The sequence below is a fragment of the Panthera leo genome, chromosome C1 (assembly GCF_018350215.1).
Source record: "Panthera leo isolate Ple1 chromosome C1, P.leo_Ple1_pat1.1, whole genome shotgun sequence".
NCBI classification, from domain to species: domain Eukaryota; kingdom Metazoa; phylum Chordata; class Mammalia; order Carnivora; family Felidae; genus Panthera; species Panthera leo.
Genome location: NC_056686.1, coordinates 199767312 through 199780183, shown reverse-complemented (window position 1 = coordinate 199780183; position 12872 = coordinate 199767312).

Below are 12872 nucleotides of genomic sequence, written 5' to 3'. Positions count from 1 at the left end.
CAGACAAGGTTGGAAAGGTAATCAGGAGTCAGGTCATGAAGAGCCTCATAAAATATGGTCCCACAGCTGCACAGTGCAGGGCTGTGGTGAGGACTGACTGTGTCTATACAGGTCAAGCCCCTTAGAACACAGCCAGGCTCACAGCAAGGTGCATGCTTACGTATTCCTAAGAAAACCTTCCCACTGTTAATCATGACTTAGAAACTAAAGCAGGGAAATTTATGAGAACAGCCTTGAGTTGATGAGTTAAAAAACAGATGCTTGGGAGGGAAAGATTTAAAAGGCTTAGAAAAAAGGAACATCAGGAAAGAGAAGACCCTCATGTCATCTGTATAATACCAGCCTTTGCATCTTAGCAAATCACACCATTCAGTGTGTGCACATGCACACATGCACATATGCACACACACACACACACACACACACACACACACACACACACAGCTCCCTCTCCAGAGGGAAGTCTCTCTCCCACTGGCTCCTGTCCAAGTCATACTTCTACTGAGCATCCCATTGGCTCTGCCCAGTGGTGGCACCATCAGGGTGTCTCCCTGCATCAGTGTAACCTTTTGACCCACTTTTTGGGGGGCCGCGCTCTCACTTAGCTTCCCCCATTGGTTCATGTCCTCAGTGCTCTAGTTACTCAATTACAAAGCCCAGTGTTTTATGACAGTGTGTTTAATACTTTCCTCCTTTACTGATCTTTTTAAAGGAAAAAAAAAATCTTGACTCTGAAACTGTGGTTAGGGCCCTGCACACCCCAGATTGAGAAGTGCTTGATAAATTAAATCTTATTCAATTCAATTCAATTCAATTCAATGTATTTTGACGATGCATTACCAATGAAGTTTTGTTTTTACAACTGGTAAAAACTATTTTTAATATTATTAGCAAAATGGAAATACTAATATTTTCCCTTCAAACTAGAAGATCCTAGAAAATATACCCAAGTCTATCTTAATTATATATTATATTAGTGGGTTGTTTATCTCAAAAGACCTTTCATTAACAACTCCTTTTGGTCTCTCTCATTTTTTTTTTAAATTTTTTACTTTTGGCTTGGTCACATCATGCCATTCTGGAAATTTAAAAATAACTTGGTACTTACTTAACTGTAATTTTGCACAAGCTCTTCACTATTTTATATATGCCCTCAAGATGAATCTCCCAAACCTTACTTACTTGTCCATGTATGTTACTTTCTTCTAATACGCTGTATCACCCCCTAGCGTTACATATGATGTTCTGCAGCTAATACATGCTGACCAATTTCTCTGCTTTGTGGAAGGAATAAATATTATCTGTAGATGAGTACTGTTCTGACTTACAGGTTAGATTCCCAAAGAATATATGTAAATCCATTGGGTTCTAATGCCAAAGTACATTATAAAAACCTTCAAAAATATCTAAAGAACTAGTGACTGTATGTGACACCTTACAAAGATTGTTTTCTGGTCAATACACAAAACAGTGAATAGAGTGATATACGTGCCAAATGATTATTGTTTTCCCTTTGTTGACATTTTTAGGGATACTTCCATGTTTAATGCCAAAGCAGAAAACAAATGGAGTGGCAGGCTTTAGTAACAGAGAACAAAACATAGACATGAGGGTGGCTCTAGTTCAGATTGAAAGATTTTTTTTCTTAATAATTAGCATCTATTATGTCTTGAGCTCTGAAACATTTGTTATTTTAAGTTTTCACTTCATAGAAATATCTATTATTTAGAAATTAACTAATTCCTATGTTTTCTAGCTTATATTGATTCCAACTTGCTGGATCTTCTTGGTCAACTGGCATTGACTTTGTAGACTTTGTCAGTTCTCCTTAATTTTCTCTAGTTGGTGTTTCCCTAAGTTCTTCAAGTAATTCTTCAATCTGTTCCTCAAGAAGTTCAGAGCATCGTCACCTACATCACCGATGTATGTAGTGTTTTATACCTTCCTCAATGGCCCAGAAATGCTGGAAAAAATGTGCACATTTTTTTTCTGTATGTTTTATGATACCGTAGTCTCCCCTTGTCTGAAGTCCGGCTTCCCAGTTTGTTACCCACAGTCAACTGTGGTCTGGAAGCAGATGATCCTTCTCTAGGTGTATGGTCAGAGGATCAGTAGTAGGCTAACGCTAGGTCACAATGTCTACGTCCTCACCTCACTTCATCTCATCGGGTAGACAGTTTATCATCTCACATCATCACAAGAAGAGTGAGTACAGTGACCAAATTCACACGATTTTCATTACGGTATATTGTCATAATTGTTCTACTTTATTACATTGTTGTTAACCTCTTATTGTGCCTAATTTGTCAATTAAACTAAATCACAGGTACATATGTTTAGGAAAAAACAGTTTATATAGGATTCAGCATTATCCAGTTTCAGGCACCTACTGGGGGGGGGGGGCGGTTCTTGGAAAGTATCCCCCTACTGTATACAGGTCCCTCTTTGTCTCTAGAAATCCTTTCCTGCATTAAAATCCACTTTGTCAAATATTAATGTAGCTTTTATTTCATGGATTAGTATTTGCAGCTTATATCTCTTTTCATTCTTTTACTTTAAACCCTTCTGTATCTTTAGGTTTTGTGTATCTGGATCCTTGTATCATTTGTAATTCCTTATTCTTTAGGTCTGTCTTTCCTTAACCTTGATACTTTGTGTATGTAACATAACTTGACAATCTTTCGATTGAGGCATTTAGTCTGTTTATATATATATATATATATATATAGAGAGAGAGAGAGAGAGAGAGAGAGAGAGTTAATCTACCACCTTACCACGTACCATTTGTCCTACTTGTTCTTTCTTATCCCCTCTGAGTGCTTGTTAATTCTATTTCCACTGTACTGTTAGTTATACATTATTTTATATTCTTTTAATGATTACTAGAGATTACAACATGTATTTGATTTGTAGTTTGACCTCTTCCTGAACAATGCAAGAGCCTTATAACATTTTAACACTATTTACCCTCTTTCTTGACCTATAATATATGCTGTTGCTTTAATACATTTTAATATTACCCCCCAAATTATTATTATGTATAGTCTACAGTCACTTGTATTTAGTTAGTTTTCCTTTTTGTTGACTTTCAATCTTTCCTCCATCTTCAAGTCTCCTCAGATTAGTTGCTCTCTGTCCAATCGGTGGCTCTGCAGTAATAAAAGCTCTCAGTGGTTTCTTTGTTTGAAATTGTACTTTGCCTTCATATTTTAAGGATATGGTGACTGGATACAGAATTTGACAAACTTTATAGATATATATCTATTATCTTGTAGAGTCTATTATTAAGAAATCACCTGCCTTAGAAGCACCTGGTTGGCTCAGCTAGTGGAACATGCAACTCTTGATCTTGAGGTTGTGGATTTGAGCCCCATGTTAGGTGTAGAGATTTCTTTTAAAAAAGTCTACTGCCTTAGTGCTTTTTCCCTCCTAGCTTCTTTTAAGATGTTGCTTTTGTCTTTGATATTTATAATACTGTGATATTCTTAGGTGTGATTTTTTTTTTTTTTGTATTTATTTTGCATAAAAGCTTACAGGGATCCTTAAATCTGCAGCTTGCTATTTTTGTAATTGGTTTTGGAAAATTCTTAGCCATTATCACCCCTCCTCTTTTTCTCCTTCTGGCCTCCAATTACACATGTATTAGAACTCTTTATTGTATCTCCTTTGTCTCTTACACTTATTTGTTCCTTTCCTTTGTTTTTTTGTGCTCCTTTCTGGATATTTTCTTTTGAGTTATCTTCTAGTCACTGATTATCTCTTAATCAGCATCTCATTCACCGTTAAGTCCATCGTGGAGTTCTAATTTTAGTTATTAAATCTTTCAGTATAAGAATAGTCTTGTTATGCTTATTTATTCATTTTGGAGAGAGAGCATGAGCAGAGGAGGGGCAGAGAGAGACAGAGAGAATCCCAAGCAGGCTCCACGCTGCCAGCACAAACCTGATGTGGGATTTGAACTCACGAACCATGAGATCATTACCTGAGCTGAAATCAAGAATCAGACACTCAACCAACTGAGCCACCCAGGCACCCCAAGAATAGTCCTTTGTTGGTAATGAAATTCTTAGTCTTGCCTTTTATTTCCTTGTCTATATTAAGCAGTTATTTTTAAATCAGTGTCTAACAACTCTATTATTTGGATACCCTGTGGGTCTTTCTCAGTTGTCTATTGTTTCTCTTGGTTTTTTGTTTTCTTATTTGTTTTTTATTTTTTTAGTAATCTCTACCCAACATGGGGCTCAAACTCAAGACCCCACAATCAACAGCTGCATGCTCTCCTAAATGAGTCAGCCAAGTTCCTCTCTTGGTTTTTTAAATTAAACTCTCTTGTCTCCGTGTATACTTGGTTACTTCTACTTGGGTGCCAGACTTCATATATAAAAAAGTGTAGAGATACCTTGAAGTTTAGGGTATCTTTTCTTTTCCCAGCGAGGATTTACATTTGCTTCTTGTAGGCAGATAAGGCACTAGTAATTCTAAATTAACTAAATCCAACCATTATGTGATTTGGAAGTCATCTTCAATCCCTGTAAGGGCTTATTTCTTGTTCACTTCTCTCAGGGTGTAACTGCTGGAGTCCTACTCCACAGTGCAATCTTACCAAATTAAAGGAAGAGCTACTACCAAGGCAAGAACTGGGGCAACTTCAGGAAATCTTAGAGGCAGCAATTCATGGTCTTACTTCCACTAAAGACTCAATTCCAACTAGCCATCTGTGTGTGTGACACTGCACAATTTAGAAATTCCCAGAAATAATTTGGTCAGTTATACCAGTTTGTGTCATGTGACATCCTTCTGTGGCCAAGGGAAAGGATCCTGCTATTGGTAACCCCGCTATAACCAACAGAATGGAGGAGGTAAGTTGCTCAAAAAATGAGATTTTGGTAAACAAAAATAATATGTCTTAATATATAACATAAGAGGGAAGAATAATAGAGGACACAGGATAGGGAACAAATCTGGAGGAGAATATGATTTCAGCTCTAGAAATGTCAAAACAGGTCATTGTGAAATACCTGATTTGGTCAGGGTCCTGGCACAAGACAGATGGGATGTTCAAGTGGAGTAATTGAGCAGAGCTGAATAAAGGGACTAAGGTCAACCTTGTGGGCAGGGTTAAGAGAAATCAATAATGGAGGAAGCCCTCCAGCACCAGTAACAATGGGGAGACATTACCACTTTAGGCCTGCAGGATTGAGGGGAGAAGAGTGGTGCTAAATCTCAGAAAGAGAAGCTGTAGACATAGGCAAAGAGCCACCTAACGGCTGAGTCTTCAGGCCACTATACCTGAAGCAGCTCTGCAAGGAGGAGCAGGGGAAATAAATTTCGTGACTACTTTCTTCTCACCTGCCAAGTCCTCTGCCAGTGTCTCCTTTTACTGGACCTACCCAGAAGCCAGAGAAACAAGGGAACCCACTACTACAGCCCACATAGGGCAGAGAATCTCCTGGAGCACAGAGCTGGGCAGTAAAGGTGATGTATCTGGAGAAACTCCTTTCTAGCTTACTGGTACAGTGGCATAAAGAGCCCAAAGTAATTCAAGATTTCAATTTAAATAGAACTAAGGTTACGTTCCCTGGAAGAAAGATTACTTCCTTAGGCACTACAATCTCCAAACTCAAGGTCGCAAGCAAGGGAAGCAAAAATGCCTTCGATGGGTCAGCTGGCAGAATTCTCAATGGAGTCCCACTTGATCCATGCATCCTGACCATGGGGGTGGGAAGCATCATATACTGTGTCTTTTAGGATGGTATCTAGCTTCATAATGAGTTAACCCCCAGCTGGTTCCATAGCTAAGCCTTAGGCAGACCTAAGCCTATTAAGCAAGCTGTCTCTGGATAACGGGGTGTATGGTAAAAATTATTTCCGTAAGTATGAGCCAGTTGGTATAATTTCTTCACTTCCTTCTCTGTCATACTGTATGGGATACAGTGATGGATAAGGCATTCTGCCAAGTCCACGAAGGGTGATGCTAGCAGACCTACTGTAGGCAACAAAGAAAAATCTTTATAACATAAGAGGCAACAAAATCCTCACCCATAATACACGTCTTCCCTAAGAAGACAAATGGCTGACTTGGAAGGTATCTGACGTCATCACTGGCTAAATGGTACCCTTAAGGAACGGGGCCATATTAGGACTTAGCACTGGCCTCCCTTGTCGCAGTTTGCCACTCAGCAGAGGCAACAGCCAGGTCACTGTTGGCCAGGGGAAATCTATCCTTTTGAGCTCATATGCAGGCTCAATCTCTGCTATCATGATTGTTTTGTCCCGGTGCCTACTGAACAAGCACCAAGGTAGTGGCTGGGGAAAACAGATGACAGACAACCACAGAAAGGGTTCTTATTTATCTAGCTAGTGAGAGCAATATCCATAGTAGATATTTTCTGGTGGGCATTTACATGGGATAAAACATCATCAACTCTATTCATTCTAAAAATTCTATCGGCATATCTTTCCCTTTAACTAACATCCTTGTCACCAATCTTTGATTCCTGTTCTTCCCACCTCTCTGACTAGCTGGCCATTGTCTAAGCCCACTGCCTGGAGAAAGAAAAGACTCTGGAACAGGTTTAAGTTGTGGCCCAAGTTGTTCTGCTACTTAGTCTCTATGACCTAGCAAATCCAAAGATTCCATTTGAGAATACAACGCTACTGCACACAGCTGATTCCATCTATATCTATATCTATATCTATATCTATATCTATATCTATATCTATATCTATATCTATCTATATCTGTATCTGTATCTATGTAAACATCAAGTTTATAATGGGTAGTTTCAGTTGCACAGAATTATCTATGATGTATTTTCAGGCATTCTACCAGGGCCCACTAGCAAACAAGAGACACCTTTCAAATGGATAATAGAGGTTAACAGAAGTCACTAATCCCAAACCTCTAGTGTACTATGGTTCTTCTTTTGGAGCATCATAAAACATCTCTTCCACTAATACTTCCAGTCTATTCGAATTTGATAGGTCATAGACTAAGTAACAAAGTGACTTGGACCTGCCCCAAAGTCCTTTCTTTCTCCACTCTCTCTCAGAACCGATAGCCTTACAGGTTGCTCCACAAACGGGACAGAGAAGCACATCTAAACGTGTTTTGCCTCTGAAATCCAAAGAGATCCAACATTATGCCCCTCTCGGTTGGGGATGTCTAAGGCGAAGAAATTTGTCTATCACTTCAGAAACTATTCCAAAGATGACCTAAATCACTATATACATGTCTTCTAAGCCATGTAAGGATCACAATACATCCTGACCTCTCACTCCAATTATTGTGTCATTAGTGTAATGGATCAACATGATCAAGATCCTGCAGGATTAGGACAGAGAACATGTGACTTGATAACTCTGAAGTAAAACAATAAAAGTATACTGCCATCCATGTAACATGACGGCAAACTAATTTTGAGTACATTGCTGATAGGCATGATGGGAAAACATTAGCTAGGTTAACAGCAGTATGTCAGGGCCAGACATGTTGATTTTCTCCAATATAGAACTGCATTCAGAATCATAACTGAAATTGGTTAGGATAATGAGACTATTGCTTGTGACAATTTCAGTTGTTTGGTGGTACCATTAATCTGTGATTCCCCGGGGATTCTTTATTTTACGATCTTGGTGTTATGTGTTGGGGGCAGGGAGAAAGCACAATTTCTAAAGGTTTATAGAATTTGACAATTTCCAAACCTAATAGCCCTTCCTCCACTGGCCAAGGGACAGTTGAAAAGACTTCACTGTTTACTAAGTCTATCTAGTCCCATACTACATCCTGAGAAGGGGGTAAAAACCACAGAATGGAGTCATCATTCCATTACCCACTGACGACTCAATCCAAGACATGATCTATCATCGGACCTCCAAAAGCTCCTTCTCTGACCGTGGCCAATGTTGTAGTGCTCTTCCAGGAGTTGTGATTTGCAAGGTGGTTTGAAAGACAGAATTCCAATGTTACTTTCAAATTAGATGGTTTAGGAAGAACACAATTCAAATGACAATTGAAGTTTGATGTTAAAGACACCTTCCCTCCTAAAAGTATAGCCAATCTGATTCCCTTTTGGAGTTTTGCTGTTGTGTGGTCTTGGTGAGACTGTCTACTAAGGTGCTAGGGGATGGAAATATAACCCCAATTAGGCCAATTAGATGCTTTCTTCAGGTTTTTCACTCCTAAATACTGTCAAAAAGACAAAACACAGATCTGATCCTCCCATAGGGGACTCGTTAAAGGGATGGTTTCTCAGCATCTCCCATTGATAACTGAAGAAAAGATGCCCTGGTTTCTTTCCCTTACAAACTTGGGCCTTTTTCTTCTATCCTGGCGCACTCTATTATCCTCCAGTAATCTCTCTTCTGCTTCCATTAGCCTGAGTCAGCCTGGATGCACACATCTAAAGAACTCTAGCTGAAACAAGTGGGAATTGGGGCAGCCCTGTGATCCTGGCAGCAGGGAGTCCATGAACTTTTCTAGAAGCTTAGTGCTTTGCCTTAGTGTTAACTCAGCTCCTGTATCATTTGACTCAAACTCTCTGAAGAGAGTTGACTGGTTCCATTTACTCTATCGGTTGTCCATCCCTTTTTCCCACAGTGGTTGGGGCAATCCTTTTATGGTTCTTACGCAAATGCAGTCACTCCTGAACTTGTTTTCCCCACAGGCTGGAGTAAGCTGACAAGTGACTAAGTCATCTACAATTAGACTAAAATACCCATGGAAAGCACCTGGAAAAGATATTGCTGGAAACTTATCACAAATGTGCTACAACTTAAACCATGACAAGTTCACAGGGACACCATATGTGGATTGAAGACAACAGAGCAAAATAAACCCTCCCCCTACAGAGAATATCACAAGAGCCTCCAAAAATTTAACCATAAGAGTGCTCCATATTACTGGCATGTCACATGGCCATGTACACATCACGGGGGCATACGTACACGCACACAGTGTGACACTGGCTTCCTATTTTCAAAGGTCTTGTTTTAGTCCCCTCTTTCCTCCTGAACCAAAACTGTACATTAGAAGAGATTCCTCAGGGGCGCCTGGGTGGCTCAGTTGGTTGAGCGCCCGACTTCAGCTCGGGTTATGATCTCACAGTTTGTGGGTTCGAGCCCCGCATCAGGCTCTGTGCTGACAGCTCAGAGCCTGGAGCCTGCTTCCGATTCTGTGTCTCCCTCTCTCTGCCCCTCCCCTGCTCGTGCTCTCTTTCTCGCTCAAAAATAAATAAACTAAAAAATTTTTTTTTAAAAAAAGAAGATTCCTCAGCCTGAACCTCACATCTTAACTCTTCTTTCTAACACAGGCAGTTTCCCTCTGGCCTCTACCCTGACACCTTCACTCAAACAGCAGCAGTGTCCCCAGGACTCCTCTCCAAGATCTGGGGCCCCAACTACCCTGGGTTCCTGGACCTTAATATGGACAGTATCTGGAACCAAAATTACCTCATTTGTTGTTTGAAGGAAATGTCATTAGATCGATTTTACAGATGAGGAAACAAGTTCAAAAAAGGGGTAAACTTGCCCAAGGTCACTACCTAATAGGAAATATAAACTACTTCTGACCCTAGTCCATGTTCTTAACCACTAAGCTATATGGACTTTCTTCTTTTTATCCTTTCTAGTTGTTTCCAAATAAAATTTAGAAACATTTTGTAGAGCTCTTTAGAAAAATTCACATTTTGACTGGAATTGCCATACACATATGCACACAGACATGTACTCACTACATGTAACTTTGAAACACTCTTGGTTTTCCACACCAGTAAGTTTTAAGTGTAATGAGGCACGTTGTTCCACCCCTGCTAGTGAGCAGGGTCACTGGCAATCCTGTCTCTTCCCTATTTCAGGGAGCGGTTAATACACGCTGATCTAATGGTCTCCACCCTCTAACTAACCACCGCCCCCCCTCCCTCCCAGCTTCTTCATTAGCTGAACCACAAGAGTATCTGTGGGTCTTCACGTGTCAGGCGTACTACTCCCTGTCCTGACACTGCTCTCAAGGCTCTCTGACCTACAGGGTTGACCATGGCACATGCATTTGACCCCTGACTCGTTTTGACTGATACATCCCAGAACACATAAATCAGTTTTCCTGCCCTGTTTTCAGTTTTGGCCCTAAGTGCTATCAACTACAAAATGGCTTTTGGTTTTCCTAAGACTGTAAATATGGAAAAACTTCTTTGTATGGACAGCTAGGTTCTGGTTTCTACATTTCAAAACTGCTGCTGATGTTATTCCCAATCGTAGCTGGGCCCTCCTAAAATCTGTTCTCAGCCCCAGATCTCAGCCCCAGGATTTGGTCTCTAGGCCTATTCTTAAGTAGTTCCCATCCCTCATTTGTAAGCCCAAAACAAAACTTTCAATTAGATGTGCTATTTTGGCTTTCTGGCTACCTGTGCATTTATCACAGCACACAAAAATATTTACGAGTTAGCCTGTAAGTTTAGTGAGGAACACCTGCCTTATTCACCTTTACATCCTGATGCAGGCAAACGACTTGAAATCAGTTCTGGGAGTCACTGTGCAAATTGGGGCAGCCTGGACTGGGGGTCCTGCGCTGAGATGTTTCAAAGCCTTATGAAAAATGTTTGGGTCACTCAAGACGTCCTACTATACCCAAATTTACCAGGAGACGTAGTTAGGTATGGGGGTGATGGGCCTCATCATATATAAAATAAGGATTGCTGATAAAAGAAGTAAAGCTCTGGAAGCGTCCAGTCCTGCCTCTGCTCACAGTAATCATTTACCAGTTTACTTGGAGTATACATCAGATGCAGTGTCAATCTGGTTGTAAGTTTCAGCAAGCTGCTAGATGGGAACATGGGGCATCGCTGTACTATCGCTGACATCGTGCACTTGTACACAGAGGTGTCATTTCGTGGCGTGAATCAATGCAATAATGTGAGGTACAAACCCATAGATCGAAAGTTCTGAAAGAGACCCAGGGGGTAGGGTTGCTCCGTTAAGAGTAAAATGAAGGTGGAGATGTTTAATCTATGAAGAGGCAGATTAAGAAGAGACATACTTTTGAGCTCATAAGCCAGTGTAATCAAGTGGGAAAAACATGGACTAAGAAGTCAGAAACCTAATTTTCAGCCCTACCTCTGCCACCTACTGTAACCTTATCAAACTATTTCCTTATCCACGAAATATATACTATTTCAACAGCCTCCTAACTGGCCTCTATGTCCCCAATCTACTCTTCAACTATCATAAAAACCATGTTAAAAGTAATAAAGTTCCAGGATTATCAACTCTGTAGCCAACAAAGCGAGTGTTCAAATCCCAGCTCCACCATTTACAAGTTACGTAACTTTCTCATGTGTAAATGGGGATATTACCTACTTTTCCTAAAGTTGTCGTGGGATTAAATGATACACAGTACCTAAGACTACTCAAGCCTGACAAATGTTAAACATTACCTCACTGCTTACAAAATTCTAATGGTTCTCTATTACCTCCAGAATCACATCCAAATTCCCAAAGTAACAACACAGAAAGTCTTCATATGAGATCCTGAATCAGCAGCCCTAGCTCCCATCACTGGAGAACAACTCCATTCTGCTACCAGGAGTTGTTCAGGAAACTGAAGCACAGGTTAAGTAACATAGATCACATTAACTACCCGAGCAGTTTGGCTGAGTATGGTGCCTATTAACTAACCCCAGGCACCTCATGTTTGTTCAACTCCTTACGATGCAAAATCAGGGGATTCTGAAGACCTGTGCCAAACGTTTCCAGGAGGTCTAAAAATCCTGATTTATCAATCTTGGTCCTATCTGTACTGGCCCAGAGTACTCCGTTTCAGAATACAAAATCACCTCAGTTATAGGCACCATTGTCACAAAAATGAGAGCCACACATTTACTCATCAAATACTTAAGCCTGCTATGTGCAAGGAATTATACTGGGGATACAATAATGAACAAAACTGTTGGGGGCAACAGTAACACAAACCTATAGTTACCGCTATGGGTCTAACAGGAGCTTGACACAGTGCATTATTGCCCTGAGGGAACATTCGTGCCAGAGCCAATGCTGAAGTGGAGGGAAAAAAATCTGTGCACAGGTGTTACAGAGAACTTAAGATATTTAGTAATGGGCCAAAGAGAGTTAAGGGCTGTCCATGAAGATCCACAAAGATTTGTACTTTGTCCAAGGACAGAGGGAATCCGTATTTTTATCACATCAGATTTGGGTTCCCAAAGAATCACTGTCTTCGAAGTGTACACAGACATACCTGTTAGGAGGCTAAGGAATCCTTACCACACATGGCAGCTTAGACAGGGCTGAGAAAAGGCTAACTGGCAAAACTGGCAGAGAACTACATAATTCTCGAGTAAAGGGGAAAAAAGGTTACATCATAATCATGACCTATTCACAACTCTTGAATTTCTCTATGGAACTTCACTGTTTATTAGTGAGACAGACCATCTGGATCAGCTTGAGCGCTTCAATCCGGTCAATCCTCTACACAAACTGAAAAATGGAGAATGGTGTGGAATTTTGCAAAATTTGCTCTAAAATTGTTCCGTGTTATTTTCTGCAGATGCTGATACAATGTGTGGTAAGACAAAACACCCAGAAGTCAGGAGGCAATACATACCATCCTATCTTTAGAGACAAAACAAAACAAAGCACTGATCTAAAGACAAAAGCCTACGCAACTTGAACTAATGTACCTCAAAGAAGTTGAATTGGCAAGGACACACGCATAGAAAGCGAAGATGCATACCTAATCTCTAAGGCTCATATTTTTGTCACATGTCATCTGACTACAGAAAAATGCGCTATTATGATAACCCACCTCAGCACCCTTTTCCAAGAAAATTAGGATTTTTAATTTCCAAGTCTTCTGAGAAACC